General features: G+C 32.0%; 1 pseudogene; it reads right to left on the reverse strand.

The window, feature by feature from the left end:
- Positions 1-3,575: 3,575 nt before the first annotated feature.
- On the reverse strand, positions 3,576-5,866 carry LOC126704254 (LRR receptor-like serine/threonine-protein kinase RGI3; annotated as a pseudogene).
- Positions 5,867-10,752: the final 4,886 nt, after the last annotated feature.

A 10,752-nucleotide genomic window follows, 5' to 3' on the forward strand; every position in this document is an offset into this window, starting at 1 on the left:
CTTGGCCCACTTAGCTTTTTGTTTTGCAGCTTTTGTGGAAAGTCCAAGAGTTTCTTCGAACAGGTTTGATTTAAAATTCCTCTGAATTGTCGCATAAGAATATGGACTGGATTCCCACATATAAGAGAGAAAATTGAGAGAATTGCTTCTCATTTTATAGGCTATAGATGAAAAAAAAAAAAAAAAAACACTCGCATTTTAATTGTCATCCTTGCAGCGCCCTGATTTCTAACTACAACCTACTAATCCAACATTTTTAGGAAGTCCATCCCCAACATGCTCATCAGGAAAGAAACTACTATGCTAATATTCTAACTAAAACAAGAATTAATTGTAGGGAGGCTTTTGTTATGTACTAATCCCCCAAAATTTGTAATTTTGTTGTAAGCCAATTGTTGACTGATGCTTGGGCATGGTCACATCAGTTAATCCAAGTTTTTTTAGGGGAAGCTTTTTGACACACACTTTACCATAGCTTTTTTGATATCAATTAATAATTGCATTACATCATTTACACATAGCTTGAAATGTGTACAAGTTGTGGTAAACTATGTGTCTCTAGATTGTTTGATCATGAATTAATACCAAAAAAGAAAGATGTTGAATTAAAAAGAAAAAGACATTTAAGAGTTTAGGTGGATTTCTTAAAGAAATATGGGAGAGCATTGGTCTTTGCAGTTTCATCATATCTCGGGGTGAATTAATTATGTCTGTGTTGTGTTTTGAGGAAGTGTGTTGCTTACTTTGTATTCCTTTCATAGTTTAACTTTAGTATCAATAAAGAACACTCATTATAAAAAGTAGGTAAAAAAAAAAAGGCCTAATTAAATCTTACTAGGTTGCATGAGTTTCATAGTTTAATATCAATAAAAAAAAACCCTACTTAAAAAAGGTAGGGAAAAAAAAAAAAAAAAAACCTAATTGAATCTTGCTAGGTTGTATGAGTTGCCCTTGAAAATCCACATAATAATTTGCCTCAGTCAAAGAAATAAACAACTTGTCCACATTTCACAGACTTTTATAATACATGTGCTCTACTTTCCCAATGAATGATCGATTAAACAATGTGTGTTTTAACCATATAAGTATATAATCTTAGATATATGAAAATGTATTTAATCATAACAAATTCTTTATTACGAAGAATTAGGTGGTATACAAAGAGGAGAAAACTCAACAACTTTCATAAGGACTTAAATTTAAATTCCACTTAGATCTGTATTGAATATTTCTAGCAAAATATGCTAATGTAGATAAAATTATTATTCTTTTTAATTCTTTAGTAGATGATCATTTTAAGCAGGAATTAAAGTACAAAACTAAAGGATGCTCCATTGGTCCAGCTAGAACTATTTGATTGTTTGTTTGATATAAGAAAGTGGTGTCTCAATATTTGGCTAGATTATTCCACTCTCTATTTATTAAATACCCCAAAAATCCCATAAATCAATAGTGTGGTAGATTTTTTGAGTCTATGACCTCTGAATTTATGTCATAGCCAGGTCAAACAGATAGTTAAAAATACAAATAATCTACCAACCAAACAAAAATAAAAAAATAAAAGGAGAAGCAAAATGCATCACAACTTAGTAATAAGTTTATTTCAACACATTTGGTTAAAAAAAAAAAAAAAAAACTCTAGGAGAAACATAATTAAAATAAACGTTCATAATTAAAACATCTTACTTAGCACTAGTAAGATGAACTCCACTCTTCAAGCGATCGAACCAACATCTTCTTTGTTCTGCAATATGTAGGTAATAGTCACAAGGATGTAATGGTAATAATAAAAAAAGTGTAGTTTTAGAATATGCCTCCAATTATTTGGCACTTCAACTAGCTAGGAAAGCCCCTTAAAATAATAATAATAACAAAGAAAATAAAATAAATCCTTGTCCCAGGAGATTGGCGGGCAAATAATAGTAATAGCCTCAACATTGACACAAAAACAGGTATTTAAATTTTTGACTGGTAGAAAATAAATTGAAGATGAAAAATCATCTTTACAATTTAAAAAGACATTTTTTTTAAGAACCAAAATTATGAAATAAAGTATTTTCTAAATGACTCTATATAAAAATGTTTTTTCTAATATATTAGTATATAAATATATACCTAAAATCATTATTTGTATCTACAAAATTCTACTTCAATTAATTCTTCCACAAGCATTCTTCTTGGATCTTCGCACCTTGTTGTGTCGTTTTCCATAAACACTATTCGCTAGCCGTTTTGATTTTTCACTTAAGAACACAAGATATCCCATACTTAATCCGAACATGAATCCACATCCATACCCCGACAACACAACTTTCCAATTAAACCCATTTGCAAACTCAAAATCATCTTCTTGGATGGTTGATGATAGTGGTGGGTGTCCCTCATCATTGCCATTTGCCACAAGTTTTTGTCAATGGAAATCCACATAAACCCAAGTTTCCATTGTAAGAATCATTTGTAAATGTGTTGAACTGTTTACCTTGAGGTATCGGTCCCACAAGATGGCTTTTTGAGAGATTTAAAATTGCTAGTGATGTAAGATCTGTCAATTGTATAGGAATGCCGCCTGTGAGCTTGTTTGAGGAGAGATCTAACCATTCAAGATTAGTTAAATTTTCGAATAATGTAGGTATATGACCGATAAGATTATTGTGTGAAAAATTTAGCCCTTTAAGTGATCCAAGCTTTCCAATTATCTTTGGAATTTCTCCTTTGAAACTATTGTTGGAAAAATCAATGGTTGTCAATAGAGTCTAGATTTTCACCACATCAATATAATCTATATATATATATATATATATATAAAACCGAAGCCTCTACTGGCACCACAATTTTCCACGTCAGCACAATATTAAAAAAAATAATAATAAAATAAAAACATTATAACACCTCAAAACCCTAGCAACTTTACCCTTCTCTCAAGTTAAGAAATAAAACCCTAGCAACCTTACCCCTCTCTCAAGTTAAGAAATATAAAACCATAGTTTCTGCAAACTCTCTCTCTCCAAACGTAAATATCAAATTCAACCCCTTTAATTTCTCTTTATATTTTTTAGGCTTCTATAGAGTTATAGTGAGTTATGCTGATTTTGTTTTTTGTGTATGTGTGTATAGATGGTCATAATACTCCGGTATTCCAAGAGAAGTTTGTGTTTTCGTTAATTGAAGGCCTTAGAGAGGTAAGTGCTGCAGTTTGGAAAAGCAATACAAAAGACGATTTCATTGGTAGCGGAAAGTAATTACTTTGTCTCATATTTTTGTTTTTTGAATTGATTTTGTGTGCTTTTTAGGCCCTTTTGGATCAATTTTGTTAATTGGGTGTTTTTTTTTTTTTTTTTTGATAGGGTCCATTTGGGGAAGGTTCTTTCAAAGGGTTACGACGACCGCACTTGGTGTCTGTATACTAATAGTAGGGGGTAAGTACTATAAATTACTAACCCTTTTAAGTGTATTAGTTAGAATTATTTTCAAATGATTGTACTAATAAAAGTGAATGTGTATAAATTTTGTTTAACTATCCCGTGCATCGCACGGGTTAGCGACTAGTTCCCTTTAATATCAATCGTAATAGAATCTTAATAATAAGTATCACCCATATATTGCAATTTACCTTTCTTCACATTCCCATTCATCATGGCTGTTAAATTCTTGAAAAAGTTTGATGGCAATTGACCATGGAACATATTGTGAGAGAGGTCTATGATTCTGAAATTAGGGAATGAGAATTTAGTCTTGTGATTGCCTATTGAACCATGAAAGTTGTTTGATTGCAATAAGAGAACCCGTAACTTTGGAAGATTTACTAACCAATGAGGGAATATGTCGTTAACCTCATTTGAAACATCTAGAATTTTCAATTTTTTGCAATTGACCAATGAACGTGGCAATGGCCCTTCTAATTGATTGCGGGCCAGTTTAAGACTTCTCAAGTTACTGCACTTTAAAAATTTTGGGATGGTGCCATGAAGATTGTTATTTCGTAGATCCAAATTTATGAGATCACTCATGTTTCCTAAACATGAAGGAACCATGCTAAATTGATTATGAGAGAAATCAAGGTAGTTATAAAAATTACGATTGCAAATCAAAGAAGGGATCTCTCCACTTAAATTGTTTCTTGAGATTGAAAAGAAAAAAATGTTAGGTAGAAAAGCACGAAGTGGCCAAGTACCTTCAATCAAATTATTCGAAAAATCAACAACCTGCAACGAAACAAGGCGGCTTAACTCGCCAGGAAACTTTCTGGTGATCAAATTAGAATGCAAATCGAGATTCTCCAAGTTTCGGCAGTTTCTGATATTTTTCGGTATTTTGCCCGTTAATTTGTTGGAGAAAAGCACGAGCACTTCTAGCTTGAGTTGAAAGATTCCTTGGGGAATATTCCCAATCAAACCGTTATTAGCCAAATCAAGGACCTTGAGATTCTGACATTTGGAAATTGACAAAGGAATTGATGATTTCTTGCAATTTCCAAGCTCTGATGGAATAGTCCCCACCAAGCTGTTCTGCCAAAAATGAAGAGTTTGGAGGTTTTTGAGGTTTCCAATACTTTTCGGTATTGAACCAGTGAGCGAGGTTTCATAGAGGTAGATGTTTTGGAGGGCGGTACAGTTGCCGATTTCAGGTGGGATTTGGCCGGAGACATTTGTTGCGACTATGCCTAACATGGTCAACTCGGTACAATTCCCAATTTCTCAAGGTATAAGGCCTTCGAGATTCTTGTTCCCACCTGCTCTTATCAACTGGAGGTTCTTCAATTTGCCTATTGAACTGGGTATCTCACCATTGAGCTTGTTTTCATAAAGAGTCAGCCATGTCAAGGACAAAATGGGCTTTTGCCCTTTTTGGGCAAATTAATTAGCCTTTTGCCCTTCTTCCCAAACTAATTAGGAAAATGCCCCTCTTTTGAAACTCGACTTTCTCAAAATCGAGTTAAAAAAATAAAAAATAAAAATTCTAGAGCCCTATAGTGATGTTTTTAAGGACCTATAGTGACGTTTTAAAAATCTATAATGACGTTTTATAACTTGATATCCATGAAATCGAGTTATAGGCAATAAAATTGCCTATAACTCGATTTCATGGATATCAAGTTACAAAACGGCACTATAGGTCCTTAAAAACTTCACTATAGATCCTTAAAAACGTCACTATAGAACTTAACTCGATTTTGAAAAAGTCGAGTTTTAAAAGAGGGGCATTTCCCTAATTAGTTTGGGAAGAAGGGCAAAAGGCTAATTAATTTGCCCGAAAAGAGCAGAAGCCCATTTTTTCCGCCATTTCAAGCTTGTGAGGTTGCCGATTTGAACTGGAATTGAGCCCTTTAGCTGGTTCGAGTTCAAGTGGATTTCTTGGAGCTTAAGCAAGTTGCAAATCTCAGATGGGATTTCACCGGTTAACGCATTGTCACTCAAGTCCAAGTAATTCAGTTCATGTAGTGTAGCAATCTCTTTTGGGATTGAACCCATGAGGTTTGTATCAGAAAGTACAATCTTGGTTAAAGAAACCAATGGAGTGAGATTAGTTGGAACTGTACCATACAAATTCAAGTACCTTAATTCCAATACTACAACCTCCTTGTTGATGTTGCAAGTAATTCCAAACCACCCACATGGAGTTTCATCATTGGGGTCCCAATTAGACAAGGCCTCAGTGATTCCATTCAGGCTTTGCTTCCATGAAAGAAGAGCTTCGCCTTGTGGATTAACTGCAAAAGCTACAAAAGGGTTCAAGAGGGGAAGGATGATTGTTAAGAAGGAGAAGAGGGTGATCCATGGATTTAGAGGCATTACAGCTATGCTTCGAAGTGTAATGAGAGGAAGGAAAGTACACAAAGGAAGAGGTGTTGGTTGTGTTTGAACTAAAAATGTTGGATGAGTTGGGGCTAGGGAGAGACAATGAGAGGAACCAAATCATATATTGTGGGCTACAAGCTTGTAGTAACAATATTTTAATTTCTCTATTTCGATTTAAATTCTAATCCAAGGATTGGTTTGGCGGTTTGGCCCCCCAAAACGAAAAACCAAGACTTTCGCTTTTCGCGTAAAAATGTTTTATCATGCATGTAATGATGCACAGAATACAAAAGAAAAAAAAATCCACTCAATTTGATGGTTAATTGAATTTTACGTCACATTTTCTATAAAATATTCACCGTGAACCTTTTTCGAACAAGTTTAAATAAATCCATTGAGTTTTCATTTTGATTTAATCATCTAACGTTATTTCTCCTTGCCAGATGGATGCTTCACGGTCCCATGGAACAATATTTTCATCACGATGATTACAAATTAGTATTATTCTTGTATAATGTGAAGATTAATAAAATATTGTATGTAAAAAAAAAAAAAAATCAACAATATAAATGAAAATGAACGATAAAATACATGGTAAGAATGAAAAATTACTTTATGTTACATAGAGAAATGAAATTATGTAAGACCGAGTTTTATCACAACCTAAAAAGTATAATGGATTATTAAAATAATCTAAATAAATAATAAAAATTTACAATTTTTTTTTTTGCACTTTTGGTAATATAATTTAAATTGGAATTATATTTTTAAAACTCTTGAAACTTTGACGTTAGAGGTTTATTTAGAAAAATATTATGTTAATTATTTTAATGTACTTACAAAGCCTCACATGCTATAAGGGACAAAACAAAAGGAAATATTAAAAATAAAAAAATAAAATAAAGGAGGGAGAGTGTCAACTATATATATATATGATTCTTAAAAAAACGTTGGGTATATGGAGCCATATCTTTGCAAACCTTATCAACACATAAGCCTAAGAAAGTACCATTGATTTTGCATTTTCATTTCATCATCTAATCTATTTTCCTACTTTGGTGGGAGTGTATCTCATGAAACGATCTCATAAATCATTTTCTCATAGTATGTGAGACATACACATGTGAGATTCATGCATTTTGTGAGAGATATCTCATAAATTAGTTTATTTATTTATTTATTATTTTTTGCGTTGGGAAATTGCCTCAAATTCCAATTGTGACCTGTAAAGTTAATTAGATTTCTTAGTTGAAGAAGGAAAATTTATTTTGACTTTCCTTTGTGCGAAAGGAAAGACTATTCCTTGGTGTGGAAAGAAAGTCTATTCTGTATTAAAGAAGTAATGTGTTTCTAGTCTAAGAGGAAATAGGAAAAGAAGTCTTATAAATAGACCATGCTACAAAGAATTTAATAGCTTTGTCCCAAGGGTCCTCCCTATGGGGAGAGGGAAAATTGAGCGTGAAACCAAGAGATAAAAAATGGATTTTTGCTTGGGAGTAAGAAAGGAGGAGAGAGTCTTCAGGAAAATAGCCAAGGAAGAGAGAGCAAAGAGTTGCCACCTTCAGGGGCAACGCCAAGGGTTAATCAAGGTGGTCAAATGACCACCCTAATTTTTTTTTTTTTAATAGACCTTAAAAATTTTTTAGTTTTAAATTAATATGGGTCTTTTGACCACCCTAGAAAAAAAAAACTTGACCACCCTAAAAAAAACTTAAACACCCTTAATAACAATTGAGTCCATTAAAAATAAAATTCAACCTCTCCAAAATTTGGTCCATTGAATGTTGAACTAAAAAATTGCGAGAAATGCTATATTCACAATATTTTCATAACAGGTTATTACTGCCAAATAGAAAATTAATTTCAGTGGTAAATTCAAATTAGAACAAATAAAAACTTACCGCCTAGACTTTGTTGTAAAAGTGTTGCGAAAATGTTGTGAATGTAACACTTCTCAAAAATTGCCCAAACAAAGAAATTAACCTAAAAACCCAAATCAAACGTTTGATTGTGACTTTTAAAACTGTGTTTTCAAATAACATATGTACGTTTTTAGACCCCTTAAAACACAACCAGATTAACCTATTTAATTAGCCAAATGATTACTTAGTCAAATTATTCAGATCTAGGTTAACACAAATATATCATATCATGTAAAGCAGCGGAAAATAAATAGCACAAAGATATGATGACTTAGGAAAACCAAACTAGTAAAAAACCTGAGGAGGATTTAACCTAGCTATCCTCAAGGTAAAACAGATCTACTATGAAAGAATTGAAATTTACACAATAGTGACTTAGACCACTAACATCTTATTACTACCTCAAGTAGGAAACTTACTACCACGACCACGTGATAGTTCTGGGTTCACGAACTACTTCTTTCTTAGATTCACAGCAACCACAAGTACTTCTACTTGTGTATCTTTAAGCTTTATGCAGCAACCGAACCGATCATCAAACTCTTGACATAATCTTGATTCTTGATAACCCTAAATATATGTGAAAGCAAGCACCTCTAGATATCACAAAAGATACACAACATAAACAACAACTAGAAAACGTGGCTAGAGTTTTTCCTTTTATATTTAAGACAAAACATAAAACCCTACTCATCAAACAGGCTTGGGCTGAGTTGGAAAATTCTGCAGAAAAAAAATCTGCACGAGTTTTGATCGATAGAGTCTAATTCTCGATCGGTCGAGCTAGACAAATTGACACAATAAATCCTACAGTACACTCGATTCCAACTTTACACAGACATACATTGAGCAAGTCTAAAACAAGACTAAACGTTTTGATCATGGTTTGCCAACATTACAAAATGAAGTTCTAATACATTTAAACTTAAAGTCTTAGAACCCAACAACATATTTTAAAATTGCTATTTTTTTATATTAAATATGCAGACTTTTCAAATAGCTAGTCTGTTAGTGCTTACTTTAGTCTTTAACTGAATTTGTTAGATTTTTGTGATACATTTTTTTAAAAAAGATAATGCATTTTGTTTATATTATTACTTATTTAGGCAATATGTTGGTAGTTGAATGGGAGATCAGTACCTTAATAATTGTTTGGTTGTGTACATTGAAAAAGATGTAGTAGATAACATTGATAGTGAAATTATCATATCACACAATGATTTCAAAATATAAAAACTTGTGAAATAAAATTTTAAAAATTTATGTATTTGCGTATGTTTTTATTTTGTGATGTTAATATATTCAAGTTCTATTTTTATTAAATTTTTTTAATGACTACTTTGAAAACAATTCTTGGAGCTGCCACTAGCCGCCTTCAAGAAGATAGCTAAGAAGGAGAGAGCAAAGTGTTGCCTTCGTGAGACATAGAGACTGTATGTGAGAGCAAATAAAAATAAGTGAGATTTTTCTTCTGCCGTGAGACATACACAATAAATATTGTAATTGATTTGATAATAGTGAAATTATTTCGGAATTTCTCCCGTGGTTTTTTTCTCTTCAAAAAGAAAGGATTTTCCACATAAATATTTGTATTTTTGTATGTAATTGCTATTTGAGATTGATAATATTGATAATAATATTATTCGGGACCCAACATTTTGTTATTTAATGTTCGGTGATTGAATCCCTTGGAACACTGCTTTCATCATAATCCTTGTCAACATTAATTGTTTCTATCATTTTCTCCTTGTGAGTTGGGTGTAGACCGTGGACTGTAATGGATTCAGTAAACCCAAAATCGAATAGTCAATGCAATGTGCTTGAAAGTTGCAAGATCAAATAAGCAATGGGGAAAATGCTTGTCCCATATCCTCTCAACAAATATTTAAGAGAAAAGAATGCCCGTCCAATTGAAATTTTACTTATGTAAGATACTATTTTTTTATATGTATATAAAAATTGACCAAAAAGAAGAAGAAAGAAGAAAAAGATACGCATTAACATATGAATTACAAGATTTATTCCATCATAGTAGCTAGACCAGTACCAGATTATGAATTATAATATCATGGTTTATGGAAAAGATTTTTGACTCCACAAAGATTCCATTTATGTCTTAGATGTATTCCAAAAAGCAGATTAGAAAGCATGAGAATTTAAATACGAGTCCTTGAATGATATGAGCATCCACGAAGGTGCTCTAATGCTATTAAAGATTTCTTATCATGGTTAATGGTCCATGAATGTAAGGATATAATTATTTGTTCAAGATCTTTACCAGTCAAATATCCTTTGTATTGTTTTTTGTATGATGACTTTTTTCCTTTTAGAATGAGCATTAGTTGTTTAGGTTTTCTTCCTCCTTTTCTAAAGAATTAATTGTTTGAACTTTGATATCTCATTAGCATTCTTTATTCATTGAACTTTTAATTGCAGTATACATAAAACATGTAAACAATAGAAAGAGATGAGAATTAAGATGGCATAAATACATATTTATATGCTGCAAAGTGCTCAGAAGTCTTCAACCTGCAGATGTTTCTTCAAGTCATTGGCCAAAGACTCGGAAAATTATAGGCCTTGTGGGTCTCTCTATTAGCGAGCTTGAATTGCGGAAGACTTGTGAAAATTATGACCTTATGTGTCATTCCACTAACCAAATTAACCATTGTAAACTGGAGGCTGTAAAATTTTAGCAAAACTATACAACCGGTCCTTAAAGTTGACTTTACAAGTACAATTCATTTCTCAAGTTTCATGTAAGTATTATTGGTCTCTCAAATTTTAAAAATGAGCATTATTAGTCTTTTTATTAACTGTTTTGACTGTTATTGCCTATATGGCTAACGGAAGTTATGGAACAATAATGTAGCATTTTTTTTTTTTTTTTTTTTATCGATGTAACATTTCTTTTTATTAAAAAGAATAAAAATAGATTTTAAATTCAAAAAAAAATAGAAAAATAGATTTTACATGTATTATGGCACGTAATTAGCTTTAAAATAGATTTACACGTACACATTTTTTTATTAATT

Source organism: Quercus robur, chromosome 10 (genome assembly GCF_932294415.1).
Source record: "Quercus robur chromosome 10, dhQueRobu3.1, whole genome shotgun sequence".
In the NCBI taxonomy this organism is placed as follows: domain Eukaryota; kingdom Viridiplantae; phylum Streptophyta; class Magnoliopsida; order Fagales; family Fagaceae; genus Quercus; species Quercus robur.